This window comes from Cyanistes caeruleus, chromosome 7 (assembly GCF_971803275.1).
Source record: "Cyanistes caeruleus chromosome 7, bCyaCae1.hap1.1, whole genome shotgun sequence".
NCBI lineage: Eukaryota > Metazoa > Chordata > Aves > Passeriformes > Paridae > Cyanistes > Cyanistes caeruleus.
Window position 1 is genome coordinate 37,174,637 of NC_141707.1, and position 13,691 is coordinate 37,188,327.

Sequence of the window (13,691 nt, forward strand, 5' to 3'; positions counted from 1 at the left end):
TCAAAAATCATCCCTATCTGCAGTGCTGTGACCTCTGCCTCTTCATTCATAGAATCACAGAGTGGCCTGGCTTGGAAGGGTCCTTAAAGAAAATCTTTTTCTAAGCCCTCTGCCCTGGGTGGGGACACTTTCCACTAGATCAGGTTCCTCAGAGCTGACACCAGATTGGAATCCAAATATTGCTAACATTTAATTGAGGTCCCATATAGAGCAAAGAGGAGAGAGTGTGTATGTCTGTGTGTATATATAGATAGACAGATAGAAAATATATATATATATATACAGCCAAAACCACTTTTTCCTTGAGAGGAAAGCTGCTCACCAGGGGATGGTAATCAGAGTTTTGCCTAGATACACATATATGCAACTTTTGCACCCAAAATGCCCACACCAGAGGTTACCATAAGGTTATATATACATTTTAAATAGTCCCTGTGCTTACAGAAGGCAGTGATGCAGAACAGGGCTCCCTTGGGGGAAGATAAAGTGATTTCTTGTTCTTCTGGACAGCCCAAAAGCCACCCAAGCTAATTCCTCTCTCCTCCTTAGTGTCTGCACTCATGTCAGCACAGTATTGACATAACACTCCTGAAAGCATCCACAAATTTAGATTTTTCTGCACAGCTGTTTCCACCACAAAGGTTATTAAGTATTACACAGCTATCATCAAAACATTTTTTTTTAATTAGCTTCTTCAGCTCTGTGTTTAATTACAAGCACTTAGCCACAGGGAATGTTTGTGCCTCCTAACCCCTGATGGAGGGAATACACAAACTCTGACAGGACACAACAACCTGCACGTGTGAAATGCCACCAAGGGCTGTGAGGCTTTGCCCACCGAGAGCTGTGTTGATGTTGGACATCATGGAGCAAGACCTGAAGGAACACCCCCAAAGAACTTCCAGTGTCAGGTGCCCAAGCTCCTCATGGGACTGAGTCCCTGCAGTTATTTCCCTCAGGAAATCCTAGGCAGTATCAGACTAAATTTGATACTCTTATTTATTGCTTGGTGAAAATGATATTAACGTTAAAGTTCAAATTCGATGTGTCTTCTTTCTTTAGGCACTGTTTTGTCCCAGGGCTGTGGGGTGGATGATGAGTCTTAAACTTTAGTACAAAAAATAAATAGTTCTTTGACAGCTTCTTGAGGCTTCAGTGGAAAATCAGTCTCAAAATCTGTGATGTGACTTTCTCTTCTCCAGTGTGGCTTTGAGATCTGTGAGTAAGAAAGAGAACTAAGTGTATAGATTCCAATGCATAAGGTCTACAACAATTCCCCCCACCCCTGTGAGGGAAAATATAAAAATGACTTCTTACCTTTTCTCCTCTTGCCAAGTGTTTCTCCCCTTGACTTTTACCAGATTCCTGAAAACTTAAGAGCAGTGTCGGCTGTAATTTGAGTCTATTTTTAACAAGATATTATCTGTTTAATGATAGGAGGTAAATATGCTTTAAAAAAAACCCATAAAAACCTACACTGACTATTTCTCAGTTTGAAACTTTCCTTTTTAACTGGTGGTTATGGAGGAGATTTGGGAAATCTATGGCTTTTCTGAGAGGGCTCCTGGGCAAGAGCCAGGTAGAGACTGATTATGCACGAACCTGAAATATATTGGCTGGGCAAGTAAAGTGAGGATTTTCTCATTTTGTTCAGGGCTCAAGACATGCAGCATTGTGTTGGAGTCATTAGTCACAATTTAGTGAGCTTGGGTAAAACCTGAATGTGGAAAGTGTTCACTCCAGGCTGTGTTTCCCAGAGCCAGGATTCTGGGGGCTGCATGTGATGTGGCAGCAGAAACACTGGAACAGAAGAGATTTCTCATCCCCAGAGGGCATTTCCCCCTGCTCTGAGAGCTGTGAGGAAGGGTCTCTGAAGCTGACAAAACAGTCATCTTGGCAGCCCTTTGTCTCTGAAAAGGTGTCATTTGTTGTGTTTAGGTTTATTAAATAAGGACTTTTCAGATATTCAGTCTTGTCCATTTTACAGATTGTACCTGGCCACATTTGTTCTTATTTTTATTTCCCCTGTTTTTTGCTTTCTCTGTGCCTTCTCAATTAGTCTGCTTTGTCTTTAAGCTCCCCTAGAGCACCTTATGAATTACATGCTGTTGAGTGGGCAATACCAGCTCTGCTGGAGGATTGCAAGTGGGCAAAGCAAATTCTCCATAGATGTAGACTTTTTCTCTTCTTACATGGTAACTTTTTAACATTTTACTGGTGGAAGTGGCCAGGTGAGGCATAAGGTGGGTGAACACTGAACTCTCTTTTTCAGCCATTAAGTGCAGTGGGTTTTGCATTTGACACCAGGCTCAGTCTCCTGTACATCTCTAATCTCCTCTTCAAGCCCTCTAACAAGTCTGTCAAAACGTATTTCAATGAAGCTGGAACAATTTTTTTTTTTTAAACATTGACCTTTTATATGAAATCAGAACTTAGAATGTGCAATGACTAATCATTTTTCCTTGCTGAAGAGCCATTTAATACCCATACTGTTTCAGTTCTGCACCGAAATTTGCTGTGTAATCTATTAGAGGAATCACCTGCTTAACCCATTACCATGGATTGGGGGTTTAGAGCAAAGTGCAGCCTTAAACCATCAGGAATATTTAAAAGTTGGACTGAGAGCTGACAGGAAAGCTGTGTCCTGTTCTCTTCTGATGTTATGCACAGACTCTGGAGGTTCATCAACCCGAGCAGAACAACAAACAGGCTGATTTTCAGTCTGCTGCTGTTACTAGGAACTGTTTCAGTAAACTTTGTTCCTCCTTTGATTCCCTGAGGCTCCAGCAAGCTTCACCCTTTGCCACTGCCCCCTAAAAAAGCCATTTGTGATGCTGTGAGGCATCAAATACAACGTGAGCCTTGTGGGCTCTGACACACCCAGCTGTGGGCAGATGTGGCTTAACCTGCTCCAGGAGAGCCACAGGGCAGGGACCTCTCAGGGTGAGTGGGGGCTGAGGGGGAAGGCAAGGATGTCTGAGGAAAAAGGGAAGGTGAATCAAGCACAGTGTTTAAAACACCTCGCTTTTTCCTTCCTCACCAAAGCTCTCTTTGCTGTATGGTGTTTGTTCCCTAGAGGTGTTGGAGTGGTGCTGAATTCTGATGAGAAGCCCTGAAACCGCAGCACAGCTTTTCTGTGTTTGAAGATTTATTTTTTTTCCAGTGTAAAAGAACACCTGTCTACGTTCAGCTTGTCCAGTCACCTGTGACAGCACATCTTCCTTTAGCGAGTGAGGGCATTGGGCTCATTTAGGATGAAATGTAAAAGCATCCCCAAACCATCACAGCTGCCTCCATTGGTGGCAAGGGCAAGGCAGACTCACCAGAGGCATCTGCTCCCACGTGTGGTGCTTGCCCAGTGCAACTGTGGTGCAACTGTGCCATAAATTCTGTACTGTTGGGGCTTTTAAATTTTCCAAGAGGTAAAAATCAGTTTTGAAGCAGGCAGGAGGTTGGACACTCCTCAGTGGCAGCAGGCATCTGCTGAGGGGTTGATTTGTGTACGGTGGACAGTAAGTGAAGGATTTCTGGGCACTCCTGTCCAGGCAGCTGAGCTGAATCTGAAGAATCTATTTTTCAAAAGGACAGACACAGCCATGAGCCATCCTCATGGAAGCTGGGCAACAAAAAGCTCCCTGGGGTCACTTGACTGACACAAACCTCTCTGATTTCTGCAAGAGCTCCATCACCACTAGGGTGTATGGTATCAGCACCTACCTGCAGGAAAACATGCTTTGTGCAATGGAACAACTGCTCAAGTTGTCTGTAAATGACAGTGAAGTGTTGGGAATTGGAGAGGTTAGTTGTTACTCCAGATTGCAGTGGTTACAATGGGAAGCTTCACTGATGGGGAATAGGAGATTGTCTTTAGCATTTTGAAAATTGTCATGAAGTTATGTGTGTTCAGCTGTCTTTAAGGCAAATTGATCTGACAATACCCAAATCAGAAATTATTACCTTCTTCCCAGTTCAGAGGCAAAACAACACAGATAGATCAGTCAGTGGGTAAATAACACAGGTGGAAGAGAGCTGGGGCTTCTCTACACCTAGTCCAGGAAAAAGTGTTTTCCTTAAGTAAGGCAAATTACAATTAATTTTTATTTTGCTCCAATTTATGCTTGTTCTAGGCTATGCAAGGAAATTATGCAGGAGATCAGTGATAGAATTTAGTTCATTGCATCCTTAAAGACAAATGAGAAGCTGATTTTTTAATAAATTAATTTCTCACACATGTAAACTCAATGTAATTCTGGACATTCTTATCAAATAATGGGTGTGTGTTCCCATCTCACCTGTGAGGGACAAATTGCCAGTCCCACTGAGTGTCCACACTTGTGCTTCAGCAGGACTTTGGTATTACTGGACTGGAAAGGTTTGTTTGAAGAAAAAAACCTGGCCTTGGTGAAAGATCTGTAGCCTTGGAGGTGAGAAAGGCCACCAAAAAGTAACTTTCAGGAACATCTTTTTATCCATGAACAGTGAGAGCTCCTGTCTCCCTCTGGGGCAGGGGGATAAGTGGCATAATCAGCAGACTTTTATTTCCCTGTTTTCCAAACTGTGTTTTGCTATGACTGTTGTTTATAAAAGAAAGCAGTAAAACATTTTGGAAATGAGTACCAAAACAGCCTGGAAACTTGCTAAAGACCTCTGTTCCTTCAATATATTTCAACATGACTTTTCTATAGAAAAATAAGTGAGTACTGCAAACAGATTTTATTTTTTTTTTTGCAGTCAAGTAAACAGATGCAGATAGGGCTGATCTGGAAATGGATTTTGAATATCATTAGCACTTCTTAGCTTTGACCACAGAAAGTATATCTGCACTATGATGGCAGCAGAGGTGAGCAGAGCACACTGTACTGTAGCACTGCTGGAGTGAGAGGAGAAGATGCATCTCTACAGGAAATATAGATTTTCAAGGTTTACTTTTAGGTGTCAGACCTCTGTAGCTGCTGTTGGTTTGTAATTCAAGGCTGTGCTCAGGAGGGAAGTATATTCATCTGTTTCTTAATGGCTTTGCACAGCTCCCCTAAGTGTTGGTGGGAATTATAAATGGACTTTGAAGGAAAAATACACTTTTTAATGCTGTACTGCAGTTTGAAGTCTCGGTGGACAGTGGGATCTGTGCACGTGTGTCTGTGTGTGCAATGCCTGGGGGACATGGCTTTGAAATACATCATTCCTTTTTGTCCAACAAATAGTGACCTGGCTTGATGTTCTGTGCTAGGGTTGCAATATTTGTGCAGGACTGGGGGAGAGCTTTGCTCCTGTCTTATATCAAAAGTTTGGTCTCAGTTAAAGATTAAATACTCTGTACTGACCAAATAGTTGGTGCAGGGAGTAACACTGATGACAAAAATAGAGCTTTTTAGCTAATAATGATTTTTCAGCAGCATCAGAGGTTCAATGAGTTTGTAGAAATACATCTTACTAAAGTGTAACCTCTCAACCTTCCAATCTCCTTAAAACAAGAGCATTCCTGCTAAATCATCCTTGTTATCCAGATTTAGGAAGACTAATCTTAATTCCACAAGAAAAGAATTTTCAGAGAATTCTTTCAGAGAAGGAAAGAAGCACAAACCCATTTCTCCCCTTGCTAGTTTCTTTCCAAATATCATGTGTATGTACCCATGCTGGCTTGCTGAGATATCTGCAGGGGGAAAAGCAATAGCCTTAATCTTATCCATTCTTCTTTTTTATTTTATTTTTTTCTGGGGGGGGAGGTGGTTGTGCTGCTTCACTCCTGGTCCTCAGGCTTAGAACAGAAGAGCTTTGGTGAGGAAAAATTCCTTTCATAATGTTCATGTCCCTCTATGTGAATCCAATTTAGCTCAATGTGGAAACCTCAGCAACTCTTTGGTTCGATGAATATGCAACTATCATATCAACAATTTAAATTTGCTGTATTGTCCTTAGTTTTATCTCCAATTCTGCTGTCAAGGTATTCCTTGAATTAACATTCTTCTGGGTCAAGCCATATTATGCATAAAAATATCTGTGATCCCCTTGGAAGGGGGAAGAGGTGTACAGTTTGTTTTTAACACTAGACAGGCAAAGAGAAATACATCAGGAACTGTAGCGACAGGACAAGGAGTAGTAGATACAAGTTGTAAATGGGGAAATAGAGGTGTGATATCAGGAAGAAATTCTTCCTTGTCAGGGTGGTGAGGCCCTGGCACAGATTCCCAGAGAAGCTGTGGCTGCCCCTGGATCCCTGGAAGTGTCCAAGGCCAGGTGGAGCAGCCTGGGATAGAGGCAGGTGTTCTGCCATGGCAGGGGGTGGGACTGGATAAACTTTAAAGTCCATTTCAACCCTTTATCTTTCTATTATTCTACAATACCTAACACTGGGCACTTAAAGGTTCATCAGTGGGTTTTATTTCCTTTTAAAAAAGGGCCAATCTCAGTTATTTTTCCTCTAGGAAAAGACAGTTGAAGGGTTTGTTTCCTGTGCTGTATTCTGCTACTGTGACTTGTTGGTCTTTTGTTGCTTGTTGTGACTTTCAAACTTGTTTAAGGCTTTGAGGTGGCACCTTCAAGAGGTATTTTGATTTCAAGAGGGAAAGTGTGTCCTTTACTTGTGTCTGCAGGAGACGGTGAGGGAAACCTAACAAAAAGGATAAAATATTTTCTGATTCCGTAGTCTTGAGCAAGATGTGCTTTGAGTGTCAAGAACAATGTTGCTATATTAGATGAGCACCCCCTACCTGGTCTGCCTGGTCTCTTATGCTTGGCTGATTCACAAGAAAAATATTTCTGCATGGGTAGTGTTGTTCTGTGATGGTGGAGACTCCAAGCCTCTTGTATTCCCAAAGTCAGAAATCGGGTTTGATCAAGCTGCATGAAAACGGATGTTTCTTTGTTATGGCTATTAATATTTTTATTTTTTTACCCCCGAATGAGTTATAAATACAATTGCACTGCTAGTGCTGAGCTTGGGAGTGAATTGGAGCTGATGATAAATGCAGCATTCCCAGCGATTTGTAGCTTGCTCTGTCCCCCCTGGTGTGGAGGAGGAGGAGGCAGCGCAGTTGCTCAACCACAGTGACTGTAACTAATGAGGAAGCCAAAGCCCCTTATCTCAGCTGATAAATCCTCATCTCCTTACATCTGTCTTCAGCACTGTCACTCGATTGCCTGGCTCTGCTGCAGGATTCCTTTCAGAAGCAGGAGGTAACCTTAGACTTGCTGAGCACTGTAACTACATAACCGCATTTTGTGGAAGACAACCTTTCCAGAAATGTCTCCAACTTAAAATAACTGTTCCCAGTCCTCTAGCAAAATGCTACTCTATTATCTGTTTGCTACTTTGGGACCACACAAACAGCTGTATTTGTCAAAACAGGCATCTCTTGCTAAAGAACTGTTGTGGCTTAGCCCCAGCTGGCAGCTTGCAAAGCCACTCTCTTTCCCCACAGTGGGATGGGCAGAGAACTGGGGAAGTGAGAACCTTGTGAGTTGAGATAAAAGTTTAATAGGTAAAGCTAAAGCTGTTCATGCAAGCAAAGCAAAACAAATTAAGGAATTCCTCCACTGCTTCTCATGGGTGGGCAGGTGCTCAGCCATGCCCAGGAAAAGAGGGCTCAGAATGGCCCCTGCTCCCTCTTTTTCCCTCCAGGTTACATGCTGAGCATGATGCCAAACGTTCCAGGATGTTCCTTGGGTCCACTGGGGTTTGCTGTCCCAGCTGTGTCCCTTCCCAGCTTCTGGTGCACTTCCAGCCTCCTTGCTGGTGGGGTGAGGAGCAGAAATGCCCCTGGCTCTGTGCAATCACTGCTCAGCAATAGCAGCCCTGTCCCTGGGTCAGGCACACTCTTTCCAGCAGCTCCATACCAGAGAATCAATCCTGCCCCAGCCAAAGCCAGCACAAGAATGCAGAACAAAATCCAGGACAAACCTGCTCTGAAAGGTCCCTGGCAGCATATTTCCATTTTAGTGGCTGGTTAAAGGTAAAAGTTTTGAGTGCTGTTTTTAAGCCAGCTGTCTGTGCTTCACAAGAACTTCTCTCAGGCCTTCCTTTCTGAGTTTACTTACGAAACTTATCAGAGTTAATTTTGCTATCAATAGCCGAACCAGACTGCATCTGCAGCTCCCCACCTGCTCATCAGTGTCAGGAATGCCTCTTTTTGGTGACAAGGATAATCTGATCTCGAGATATACACACTAAATTGTCACACTTTTGTCTCCTCATTTTAAGCACTGTTCTAATACACTCCCAAATACAAAAGCAAGGTTGACTGATCTTTAAATCCTTGGACCTTCTTTCTGTCTTTTCCGGGCTCTCTCTGCCTTTTCCCAGTCCCCCAGGACTTCTCTGCCCTCTGAATTCTCAAAGATAATTGCTAATGCTTCTTAGATGTCTCAAGATAATTCCTTGACTACTTTACAGTACATTTCATTTGTCTTTAGAACTCGAATGTGTCTAACTTAAATATTCTTCAACCTTTCCTTTTCATGTTCCTGTCCTATGCTTTTAGTTCCCAGATAAAATTAATTGTTTTAGTATCTGGCTGTAATTACTCTTAGTGAAAACTGAAGAAAGGCAGCTTTTGGCTACTTGAATTCTCCTGTATTTGCCATTATTATAACTAAAATAAAGGAACTTGTCTCTTTATCTTCTGTTATGGATGTTGCATTCCTAGAACTGTTTTCCTGCTTTCATTTACATCAATAGCTGCTCATAACTTGCTTTGTTCCACTCTCTTTTCTTGTCTACATACTTGTACTATTCATTTACACTTGTCCTTATTTATATATCCACTTTCAGCACAACTCTGCTTTAAATACAATTTCTTTCTGATTATCTTGGTTGTTAAAGAGGTCCTGGTTCTCTATTTCTTCCCTATTCCGTACATCAGGATTATTTGATATTGTGCCCTTAATAAGCTGTCCTTTAACAACAGATGTCCTAAATTTTAGAGGTTATTTTGTTTTGTTTTGTTCGAATTCCACAGACAGTCATGACAATTCCCCCACATTTGCTGACATTTCCTTTTAATGTTGATTTTCCTTTTTCCATTCCTTTGAAATTATGAACATAATTGTTCTGTGAATCTTTACATCTTCTTCCTTCAGGTTTTCTAGCTAACAATTCTTATTCAAATTCCTTTGTTTTCCTGATTGTGAGCAAAATTAAAGCCAGAAGTCCTAGGTGTGCCAATTCAAACTGTGGAAGACTTTTAATGGTGACCTTCAAAATCTGTTTTGAAGGGCAAGTTCATCTACAGCTTGGTCATACTTGCCCATTGACATATGGGAATCATATGGGAATGGGAATCATCATTTTAGATAATTAAATAGTGTAAGAACCATGAGTGGCAGGTGTGTCAGCATACACAGAGCATGACAGGCTGTCCCATGAGCTCAGCAAGGGTGGCACCTCTTCAGTGTGATGCTCACCTTTATGATTGCTCTGCGCAGTGAGGAGATGTCTTTGTATTGCTTGTTTTATTGCTTTTTGTTTTTTGTATTGCTATATTTACAGAGGACCATGGGCAGGTCAGAGAGCAGGATAGAACAGGGGGTGAACCCTCAGCCTTGGCTCCGATTTGAACAAGATGTCTTAATTCATTAAAATATGAAATAGGAACACAATGAAATAAATCCTGTGCTGATGTGCATCACCTCAGCTTCTCTTGGGTGCTTCTCCTGATGTGAAGCCTCCTTGTCCTTCTCTGCCTTTTTTTTGTGTCTGTCCCCAGCCAGCTCCTCTGTGCTGCAGCTGTTCCTCTCCCCTTCCTTCTCCACCTCACAGCTCTCACCAGCAGCTATTTCAATAAGTGCAGCTGTGCCACTAAATTGCAACTTTCCTATTTTTATTGGAAAACTAAATTGAGATATTTGTAATGATCCCAGGAGAAGGCTGGCCCAGCACAGCATAACCTAACACAGAAACTCAGAGTGGCAATCTAACGGGGGCAGCAAATGAAGCAGTGCTGGGAACCCACGGTCACAACAGCAGCTCAAATTTAAAACATTTCTGGCTCCCTGCATCTGTATTTCACACAGCTATCAGTATTGGCTTGTTCTGTAAACTTAGCTGGCTCTTCTTTATCTTTAAAATCACTCCTGGAAGCTCTCTGCTCCTGTTTCCCAATTATCCTCCTGCTCCTGTGTGTGGTAACATCATTTTGGGAAAGCTGAGTGCCTGCCCAGGCAGGGTGTGTGCCTGCCAGGGCCCCAGTGCTGCTGCCTCCCACCCACATCTGCACTGGGGCAGCTTGACAGAGTCATTTCATCCAGGGCCAGTCAGTCCCTCCTGACATCCCACCAAAACAGAGCTGCTCTGCCCCTGAGAGCCTGGGACATCTCCATTTTATCCCCTAAAAACCCAATTTTATTCCCCCAAGAAAAATCCCAAAAATTACCTTTAAACCTTCCTAAATCTCCATCCAAATCTGAACCAATTTCATAAAAACCAAAATTCCCAAAAATTCCCAAAAATGTCCTTCCCATTTTCCCCAAAATAATCCCCATTTTATTCCCTAAAAACCCAATTCTGTTCCCTGAAATTCCCATTTTTTCCTGTGGCATGTGGACACAGCTGCACCCAGATGTGGGTGATCAGACTCTTGAGGATCCAGGGCCTCATGGTCTCACCATTAGGAAAGAGTTGGACCAGATGGATGGGGAAGGGGGAACATTACAAAAAAAAAAAAGTTTTCATTTCCTGAACCTTGGCATAGAAATAAGAAAAAAAGGATTTTTTTAAAAAAAATCCCCTAGAAGGTGAAAAAGCTTGTCCATTCCCAAATTATATTAAACCACAGAGCTAATACTATATTCCTGTAATCTGAATTTTTCTTCCTTTTCATTTAAAATCTTCAATCCAGTGTCCATTAGATCAGCTTCCCAGCTGGGTTACTGCTAGGTAAATTTCTAGTTGTAATCTCTTGGTGTTAAAATTATCTTTCCTCCTTGCACCTGCGTGGCATCCAGCCACATCCTTCAGTAAGCTGCTACCAGTAGGCCTGCATCTCCAATTTGCATATTGAAAGATGAAATAGGAACATGTTTGATGTTCCCTGTTAGTTTTTTAAATTAAGAAATTAACACAACAAGCTAAGCTATGAAGTATGGTGTCTGTGCTAAATACAGACAGAAACTGTTTTTGAGGTTTTTTTTATTAACTGTGAGCCCTGTATCTTTCCCATTGCTGTCAAACAGTCCTAGAAACAGTGATGCACCTGCAGGATTTTACTTAGGTGAGTGGGTTGGATTGATTGGAATTGACACTGCATTAATTTAGTGAGTCTGGAGCATCAAGTCAGAAATTCTTAGAAACAGAACAAATCTTACCTTACATTTGGGTTGCACTTTGGCAAACTGATGTAAGGGAGATAACTTTTTTACCACTTTTCTGAAACCCACTGTTAATTTTTATGGTTTGGTTTGTTCTTTCTGGATTGGTTTATTGGTTGGTTTTGATTTGGGTGGTTTTTTTCCCAAGCAGAGTCAATATTTTTAGATGGTAGGGCAATATAGTTCAGTGTTCTTTCCATCTCTTGAAGCTTTTGTCATACATGTGCACTGCAAAACTCCTTCTTAAATTCTAAATTTATTCTTTTTTTTATTTATTTTTTTTTTCCTGGGGTCTCTGTGTAGATGTGAACACGTGGGAAAAGGGAAGCTTGTGAAGCTGTACTTAGATTCATCTGGAGGTCAACCTGCCTGGACCATACCACATCAAACTAATTGGATTCAACCTTTTTCCAGTTATTCTGGTTTGGTTTATGATAGAAATCAAGCTGTGAGTATTCACTATACCTGAGAAGCCAAACTATTGGTTTTGGTGTGTGCAGATGGAACTATGACACAGATTTTGGAGCATGATCACATAGATGAGAAAGTTCTGCTCATGCTGAGACTAAGCTTTCCAAGGAGACTTTCTAGCATAGGTGGCAATTGTCATTAGGGGTGACAAATAGAACCACTTAAGCCCAGAAGTTGGTATTTTTAGCATATTTAAATTATTCAAATCTAGTTACTTCTAACTTTAACCTGCTACCATGGCAATAGTGCTATGTATTAATAGACTTAAGTGTGTGGCTGACTAATCAGCTCCAAAGTCTGTCTCCAGAGTGGAAGGGTTTTGTTCAGCTACCTCCTTCTACCTGAGAGAAAGAAGACTCCAAGGTCAGGTTAGCAAACCACATTTCAGCCATCACAGAAATCTGTGTTTCTCAAAATTTGTTTCAATTTCCAGACAGAAATATCTTAACTTCTCCACATATCAAAAACAAGGTTCTTCCACTGCCTACTTAAAGCAGTTATTCATGCTTTTCACCTAAATGGGAGTTGCTTTTACATGTTCATTAGTAAAGGGCACCTGATAGAAAATCAGAGCTCTTTCTGAAAAAGTCTATTTTCAATAGGCTTTATCTTTAAAAGTGTAATATTTTGATTAGGATACAGAAATATTGTCTTTGTGTTTAGATGTTGCACGTTTAGCACCTGCTGTAAGGTTCTGCAGCTCATGTTTGCACTGTTGGTAAAGAACTGTCTGGATATTAAAACCAACTTACTGATTAAATCCCTGCCCATGGCAGGGGAGTTGGAACTAGATGATATTTTTAATGTCCCTTCCAACCCAACCCATCCTACGATTCTATGAGAAAATTCCAATGGGTCTTGATTTTTAAATTTGTTTTCCACAGTCAGATGATAAAAACGCTTTTTCTTCTCATGCCTCTTGTCTTCCTATTTGTTTTATGGCCATTATAGTTATATAAAATTTAAACAGTCACTGAGACCATAACCTGGACTGAAGAAATTAATCCTATCCTTGACCTCGTTTAGTTTTAGAGCAGAAACCTGGAAATCCAAGTTGCAATTCTGCTTCTTTACCACAAATTTACTTCCATGGGTTTCTGAAATGTTAATTATTGCAAGAACAGTTCTATTTGGTGTATGTCTTCACTAAATGTTTGTCCTCTTGGCTGTCTCTATTTCCACTGTAATAATACCTGCAAGAATAATCCCCAGTGTAGACCCAATTAGCATTAATTGTCACCAACTTAAATAGCTCTTAAGCCCTTCTCTTCATCAGAAACATGCCATGAATTCAGGAAAACCATAATCAAGACCTTAATCTGTGAAAACCTGAGAAAACAGCTAAAACTAACAATGTTTTTCTGAAAAGGAGAAAGACCTCCTAATTTTCTTTTTAAAAAAAATTCCCACAAATGAAACCACAAGTCAGTTGAAGTCAAGAGATTGATAATAAACCCCTGAAAGACCTGACCCTGGAGTCTTAGGTCATTAGTTGAAAATTATTTATGCTGTACACTACTCTAACCTTTCTTCCCTCTTGTCAAAAATAACAGATCTAAAGGACTGAACTGAGTCCTTAAAAATCTTCCAGTGATTTACCTAGTCCTAAAAAAGATTCTTATTCACAATACTCAAAATCATTTGTCAAGTGGGTGGAACTGGGAAATTTTCACTTCAAAATATGGGAATAAAAATTAATTGGCCCCAAACAAAAGGCGTCAATTTTAAAGGTTTTTGGAACTTTTCCAGTAGTGATCAATATTTATATGACCTTTACCAAAACTAAAGCAATCTCTTTAGCTCAGGCTGTCCAGGATAGTTAAAATGGAGGAAATGTATATAAAGGAAAAAAATTTTGGGCTGTTTTCCAAGCGATATCCCTGGATTTTTCCCTAGGGAGCTTTCAAAGAGCCTGCTTG